An 8,914-nucleotide genomic window follows, 5' to 3' on the forward strand; every position below is an offset into this window, starting at 1 on the left:
GCTAGAAAACAGCTTGTCAGTGGTCATTAATTGACAGCCAGTGCTGTCTCATAGATTCAAAGAAGCAGAAAAACCCTTCATCGGGATCAGAAACCAAAACAGCCTGAAGGAACCATGGGATCAAAGGTAACAGCTTTTCTGCAGGGTGTGTTAACCCTGCGAAGATACTACAGGTGGAAACCAAAGGGCAGTAACAGGAAGCAAGGGGCAAGAAAACAATATGAGGCAAGAGAAGAGACCATGGGAATAACTAGTTCTTACCAGGATTAACAGGAATCCTCTGAGCAATCAAAAGGAGCTAGAACTCACTCTTGGAATGAAAAATTAAAAGATACAAAGAAAAGAAGGAAGGTCATGTTTCCAAGAAGATTAACTTTAAAAATTTGACATGTGTAAAGAGTTCTTCATAACAATTCTACAGCTACATCAGTGGCCAATCACGCCAAATGATAAAAGCAAACAGTAAGTAAATTCTGTGTGTATGAATTACTAGTTGCACAAAAGTATGAGTGAGAATTTAGAGTGAGGACTTTGGTAATACAATCTATTTTAGTGCAGATATTAGCAGCCTGGTCTCATTAAACAAAGTGAGGCAAAAGGAAAGACTCAGTGCAAGTTTGTCTGAGTTTATCTATCCCAACCCCCCGACTCCCCCAGCCCCCACCCACACATACAAATATATGTACAATACTTGTATGCCTCTGGACTAGTGTTTCCCTATTTGTAACATGGGAAAGTGGCCTGAACTCAAGGAAATCAGTGAGACAATAGGTGGAGGGACCTTCTCCTAAGGACCCTCATCACATCACACTGGGATCAACAAATGCTAACAATTACTTTTGTTTTAGAACAGCACCACATTACTTCTAAAAATTGCTCAGAAGAGCCGGCCATGGTAGCATATGTCTTTAATACCACACTTGAGAGGCAGAGGCGGGTGGATTTCTGTAAGATTCAGGCCAGCTATGGCTACAGCGAGACTCTGTCTCAAAAATCCAATAAAATAAAATAAAATTCAAAAATTGCTTAGGAAATGCAAAACGTATAAAGCTGTTTGTACACAAGAGTGTTTGCTCCTAGTGACAGTGAAGGAAAATCAGCCGTGGTGGTGACTGCCTATCTCATTCTCATAATCAATGCCAGAGGAGACATTTGCTCCTTCAATCAATGCAAAACTAACAACTAGGTTGATTGTTGACAAGGTTGAATGACAGCACAAACCCCGTAGAAATTCAAAGCCTCTTGGGACTATGCCTTACTGAATACTGTAATTCAGTGACAGCAAAAGTCATAGAAAACCAGCCTAGCAACTAGGAGGGAGAGTTCAACACATGACTTTAGAAGGGAGATCTATAGACATTATCTGTTACAAGTCCCTAATGACATAAAGGGAGGACCGTGAGGATAAGGGACAAGAAAGTTCAGTGAACGAACGAAGCCCAGCAGTGGCAGATCTAAGACCTCACCTGTGATCACTGCTTCCCAGGATTGAGCTCCTGTAGATGAACAAGGTAGTATCCCCACCACGACTGCATCAGGTTATTCACAATCTGGTAAGACTGTTTTGTTGTAGGTTCTTATTTCAGTTTTTTTTCTTTTTTTTGTTGTTGTTGTTTTTTTTCTCTCTGTGACAAGAGAATACCACAATCTGATTCCATTAGGGGCAATTTTTTAATATTGTTTTTTAAATTGAAGTCATTTTAAACTTCACTATGTTGCCTATTTGGATTAAAACCTTTCTTCTTGCGGAAGCTCCGAGGTCCCCATCCTCCCCTTCATTGAAACTGTTTTGTACAGGGTGTTCCTGTGAGAGTGGGAGACAGTGCCGTGTCCCCATTGGCTTGCTGCTCCTCTTTTCAGATTCTCTTTCTAGACTGTCAGTAGGACTCCAAATCAAGCTGCATGTTCTTTTCCTCACTACATTAGGCATCTATTTTTAAAATAGTGAAAACATGCATTTCGTAAAAAGAAAGCCACAAAAGAACAAAATCTAACAAAAAATTAGAATTCTTTTAATGCTTTCTGTCTGAGCCATGTCTTCCATTAGAACTCAAAGAACTGGTCTTTCAATTCAAAGTTCATTTTCGTAGCTGCCTCCAGTTTACACAAAGCATAAAAAGCTTTTCTTCTCATCATGTTTCCTGGCAGGGTGTGTTTTTCTGCTTCAGGTGAAAGTCTTAAAAGATGAACATTAGGTCTACCCCTCCTCCCTGGCTCTTAGAATCTTTCCATTCCCTCTTCAGTGATGGTCCCTGAGCCCTAGGTGAGTGAAGTTTATTTTATTTTTAAAAAATTTTATGGGGCTTTTTGCTACTCTAACATTGCCCCTTCTGAAGAGGTAACCCTAAAATTTTTTAGGGATTAGATAAGAGCTCCCAAATACTTTTGACATTTTTGGCCTTTGGAGCAGAGTGTGTTGCGAAGAAGCCCAAGGATGTTTTGACTTTTAGCCAAGAAACTGGCTACTTTTCCTTAGAGTCTTTTAATCCTAAGTGCCCTGCCAATTCCTACCTCCTTTTCTTATCACACCATCCTCTGAAGAGGTTACCCAAATTGCTGATAGGGAATAGGGACAGGGACACAGGGAATAGGGACGCAGACCACTCTGGCTTCTTCCATGCTGAACGGGTACCAATTAGATTAAGATAGGTGGGACATTCACCCTAAATGTGAGCACCACCATTCCATGGCTGGAATCCTGGACTAAATAAAAAGGAGAAAGACAGATTCACCCACACCACTCGGATAGAACCATGGTAGTTTACCTACAGAGTTTATTGGCTGCTACAGGAAGAAAAGCTGAGAATCTCAGCCTACGTGGAGGCCTGTTCCCTACTGACTGAAGCTGCCTAGAAGAGAGGAGTAGAAACTGCAAGGGAAGCACCGCTCCTCACATACACCAAACTGAAGGACTAGAAGAGGACACGTGGAGTAAAGGGGTCCAGAGGAACTACTAGGAAACATTGTCAACTTCCCCTACCCCATATGCCAGGACCCCAAGAACACTGAAGCTCCAGAGACCAATGGCACCCACTTCTTTCTTAGTATCTTTGTAGCAGTTCTCGCCCCTGGTTTACCTTCATGTTAGTGACAATCCACTCTAGTGTCAAAGTCACGATTCCTAAAATGTAAAATGAATAATGTACCTTTCCCAGGTGATAGCTCCTTACCCCACAGGGTTGTAGTTTTAGCATCAGAGTGGGATGAATGTTTTTGTATAAATTGGCATTTATACGATTTATATATCCAAATACCAGGGCTTTCCTACTGTTCTTTGTTAGGAATGTGAAACACAGTCCAAGTAAACCACTTACCGATTTGCAAACACCAGGGTTTCTAAATTCTTCAACAGTTCTTCTTTCAATACTCCTACTATTCTTTGTTAGGAATGTGAAACACAGTCCAAGTAAACCACTTACCGATTTGCAAACACCAGGGTTTCTAAATTCTTCAACAGTTCTTCTTTCAATAAACATTTGTTGAGCCCTTACATGAGTCAGGATCTATTACTGGCAATTCAACACATTTGTGAAATTATTTAAGCTCTTCTATTTCCTACTCCTTCAAAATTCTGCACAAGCCGTTCTTTCCATTTTTCTAAGGCAGAGTTAAGACATACCCTTCCTAAACTCCATTGCCCCCTTTTAGATCATTGATGCAAATTTCAATGGGCACATATGTATAATTGTACTTATGTTAAGTATCTAGTAAGTCCTTGAATGATGAGAATGTGGAGCTTTCTAGAGCCAGAGGGATTTGAATAATTCACTTTTGAACCCAGCACAGCTACATCAGCAATTCACCCCATAAGCACCCTGAGTTCCTAGATTGAGGAACTATTTTCTGATATACACACTGAACTTTACCATATCCAAGTCCCACTTTAGCATTCTTCAACTGAAGGAAGAAAACCATGCAAAGAAATAACAACAAATGTGTACATCTCAAGTCAGTAGCATAAGAAGGGTGAGAAACAAAGCATGACTCCTCCAGGCCTTACTAATCCTACAGGAATGGCATCCAGTGAGAGTGATTTGGGTGAAAATCCACACAGAGAATCCAAAGGAGTAGAATGAGTTCCAAAAAAATCAGCATTTGATCAAGAACACAAGCAAAAAGTTGAGTGAAGTAAGGAAGGCAGTGAAAGAAGTGAGGGGAATTCAACTACGGGATAGAAATACTGAAGTAAAAAACAATCTGAAATTCTGAAAATGAAAAACATAGTAAGTAAAATGAAGAGCTCTTTCTAAGGTCTCACGGTTAGAGTGGTTCAAGGAGAGGACCAAATAGCTGAGCTTGAAGACAAGGAGGAGGAACTGGAATAATCCAACAAAATACAGATAAAATGTAAAATACGAAGAAGACAGCAGAGAGAATTCCAAGGTATACTCAACACACCAAAAAAATTCTATGGATATAGGCAAAGAAGAAGAATATTACTTTAGTCCTTAAGGCATAAAAAATATTTTTAATGAATCTTAACAAACAGAAAATCTCTCAGAGTTAAAAAGATGCCATTCATATACAGTAGGCATTTATGACATAAAACAGAAAGGAATAGAAAAGAACATTCTCTTATCATGTTATAACTAAAACATTAAATATATAGAAGAAGGAAAGTATTTTTTAAAAGAACATTGGTCTATTCCTCTTCTTAAAGTTAATATATTCTTCTTTGAGTTCCACCTGGCCCTGTTTATCATTCCAATTCTACCCAGCCTCTGGTAAAACTTTCCCTCCCACTCCTCCATATGATAAACAATGGAACACAAAGATTGTGTCATGTCAGTGCTTTCTATGTTGGTTGGTTTCTGTAGCAACAGCCTTTCGCATGATCTTCAATTACTAAATAATGAATACACATGCAAGGCCTTTCCCCATTTCCCTCCCACATTCTATAAACCCACCTCCACACATTCCATCTATACATAGAGCTTAAAATTCTAAAATCCCTATGTGAATACAATTTCAGGAATATTGGTGAGCTTTTCATGTTTTCCAAAGGAAAGTATAGGAAATTATATATATTGTCATTGCTCTGCAAATGTATGATATGCCACATTTAAATATCAGCTATTCTAGTTTTGAATGTCATCATTTGGGGACCAAAGAGATTGCTCAACTGATAAGAGCACTTGTACTTTTATGACGACCTGAATTAAAATCCTCAGTGCCTATATAAAATCTAGACAGAGCTACATTCATGCCTCTAACCCCATCACTGTAGTAGGCAGAGGCAGGAGGATCATTGGGCATTGCTGACCACTAGCCAAGTTCCACGTTTAGTGAGAGTCTGTGTCTCAAGGGAATAAGAAAGAATGTCATGGAGCAGGACACCTGAAGTTGTCTTCTTGACTCTATGAACACACATGATCATTTGCTCCTGTACCTACACATGTACATACAGCAAACACATACCCCACTTATACAAATGCACACACACACTCAAAATATTCATCATTTGTATACATCTATGGCTGTTTATAAGCAGAATGAGTACAAGTGGTTTAGATGTTTATCATCCTAATGTAAAATATACAATTAAAATTGATGCTGATCTTGAAATTGTCATTTTCATTGTATACACTGGCTAGGTAAGCATCTTAGCCCTGACAAACAAATGATTACTCACCAGAGATCATTATAACCCTTTTCTGTACTCTTCATTACATTTTGAATGTTCTAGTTCCCTGGACATATTTTTAATTATTATAATTACAACATACAACATAGCATATTAGAACAATTTCAGTACTTGCATTATGGAATAATACTCATTTACCAATGAATCATTCTCAGTATTCTATACAAATTCCTGCTTAAGCAGAAATTGTACTTAATTATCTTTATTGTTACTTTTGCAAAGACTGCTTATATTGGATGAACTTAGTTGTGCAAATTCTGTTATATTATTTACTCTGCAGAATAGGACAAAGGTGACTAAGAATAAGAAAATAAGAAACACAATGATGTCTCCTTCTAAAATTTTTATTGTTCTATTCCTATATGATGTGTGTGTGTGTGTGTGTGTGTGTGTGTGTGTGTGTCTGCTCACCACACACGCACACCACATTTATGCCATGACAGTGAATAGACTCAGAGGACAATTTTAGAAAGTCTGTTCTCTCCTTCCTCAGTGAATTTCAAGTATCAAATTTAAGTCATCAGGTCTGGGAATCAAATTTAAGTCATCAGGTCTGCATATAAGTGCTTTTACACGAAGCCATCTTGCTGACCCAGGATCTTCTTACATAAGTAAACTGCATGAGAATATTGATGTCTATATTTTAATCAACTAAAATTAGAAGGCCTGAATATCCCTCTGCACTACAGAAATACAGGCTTTGTTGGGCTTATCTAGCTTTTAAAATGTGAAAATATAAATTTTAAAACCTCTTTAAAATTAAGCATTCCTGTCCTTGGAGGGTGGGGAGACAAGGGAGAAGTCTAGATCCTTCAGTGAATTACAGCTCTCCTCCAATAGAATGCCTGCTATTGAAAGCTACTGATTTCTAAAACCTGAATTTCATGAATATGTGAAATACAAGAGACAAACACTCCTGTTGTTATATGTGATTTATTGATGGAGCTGGATACATGAATGTGGTCAATCATTGTCCCATACATTCCATGTCTGCTTTGTTAGCATAGGGCATCTTCCTCTCCCATGTAGTTAATACACAGTGATGGGTTTTATAGTAATTAGTCCTTTAAAATGTGTTTATAGTCACTCAAAAGAATCTTTCATTATAAGAGATAATTATAGACGAAAAATATCTTAAGTCTTCAAATCAGTGTTCTTGAATTTGCCCTGTTAATTTCTATGTTAGCAAACTGCCAGTGTTTTATAAATATTTAATTCTGAGTTCTCACCACTGGACCAGAACTAAAGTCTTTGAATTAGAATAAATTGTTGTCAAGCTCACTGGAGTAAATAAAAGTATCATCAATGCCTTGTTATAAAAGATTAAAATTCCAAAATTTAATTGGTAATTTCTTTAAGTAAACAAAAACTTTACTCAAATTGCTATCCCTAGAATTTAAAACTGCTTGAAGCTTAAAATGGCACAAAATTTATGTGTAAACTGAAATGCTCTGTGCATCTCAAATAAAAATAATTCAAAAACAGTAACTCACCAGACATTGCATAATGGAATGTTAGTGTTATATATTTAAGGTCAATTAAAGCAAAGATATAAACTAACCACATTTCCATCATTCAAGGACTTACTAGATACTTAACATAAGTACAAATATACAAATATACAAATGTGCCCAGGAAGGGTATGTCTTAACTCTGTCTTAGAAAAATAGAAAGAAAGACTCGTGCAGAATTTTGAAGGAGTAGGAAATAGGAGAGCTTAAATAATTTCACAAATGCGTTGAATTGCTAGTAATAGCTCCTGACTCATGTAAGGGCTCAACAAATGTTTATTGAAAGAAGAACTGTTGAAGAATTTAGAAACCCTGGTGTTTGCAAATCAGTAAGTGGTTTACTTGGACTGTGTTTCACATTCCTAACAAAGAATAGTAGGAGAGCCCTGGTATTTGGATATATAAATCGTATAAATGCCAATTTATACAAAAACATTCAACCCACTCTGATGTTAAAACTACATCCCTGTGGGGTAAGGAGCTATCACCTGGGAAAGGTACATTATTCATTTTACATTTTAGGAATCGTGACTTTGACACTAGAGTGGATTGTCACTAACATGAAGGTAAACCAGGGGCGAGAACTGCTGCAAAGATACTAAGAAAAAAGAAGAAAGATGAGCCATTGGTACCTGGTGATGGTTGTCCTATGGATGAAAAGGAACTGAGAATGTAGAGGCGTGCATACAACATGAGAAGAAAAACTTTATTTGAGTTTCTGAGACATCTTCAAGCCAATTACAAGGGAAATATTGGTGGTAGTCAGACAATATAGGCAAGGAGCTTTATGAATGGAATTAAAAATGCTCTTTCCTTAACTAAAACTAAGCTTTCACTTAGAATACTCAGATGTTTCTTTACTTGAAAATCTGAGCACAGGCTGCTATTCGAGCTTGAGCCCCACTTTCCTCTCTTCTGAGTTCAGACATAGTGACGCCTTCTGCCTTTTCACAGTAACATTTTTAATTTAAAATTTTTGAGAATTTCATACACGAGTACTGTATTTACACAATTTCCACCCTTTTCTCCACTCCTCCAACTTCTCCCATGTGCCCTCCACAGCCTCTAGAATTCATGAACCCTTCATTATTATTGTTTTATACCTATATATATATACATTTGCATATTCATAGCATAAACCTACTGAGTACATTTAGTATTGCATGTATGCGCATGTGTTTAGGGCTGACCACTTGGTACTGGATAATCTATTGAGATGGTTCACATTGGTGTCTTCAATAACTTTCTTCAGTGAAGGAGTTTCATCTGATTTAATTCATCATAATGATCAGAGAAAATGCATTTTAAAAGACTTGTTCAATAAAAGAAAGGGTTTAACTATTGAGTTCACCCAGTTGTCCAATCAGAAAAGTGCAGACTTGTTCTTCAGCTCGCTCTTTGTCCTCATAGTCAATCATCTTATCACTGTCACTGTCAGTTTTTTCAAGTTACAGTCACCAAATATACTTGTGTCTCTTGAGGTTTGCAGTTATAAAATAAGTATTATTAACTTCTCACAAATGAAGATACAAAATCAAATAACTTGTGCAAAGTTCCCCCTCTCTAAGTGAAAAAGCAAACAGTGAACCCCTGTATACCTGGCTTAAAATGTTTTCCACCAAAGCTAATACCTGGGAGAATCTTTCCTGATACTTTAGAAAAATAAATTATTGAAATATAGGTGAGTATTCTGAATGCAGAGAGTGAGCGCTTAAAAGGAAATCTTTTCATGGACAGTTTCAAGGCTGGGGTGTAGCTC

This window comes from Nannospalax galili, unplaced genomic scaffold (genome assembly GCF_000622305.1).
Source record: "Nannospalax galili isolate Female #2095 unplaced genomic scaffold, S.galili_v1.0 scaffold709, whole genome shotgun sequence".
NCBI classification, from domain to species: domain Eukaryota; kingdom Metazoa; phylum Chordata; class Mammalia; order Rodentia; family Spalacidae; genus Nannospalax; species Nannospalax galili.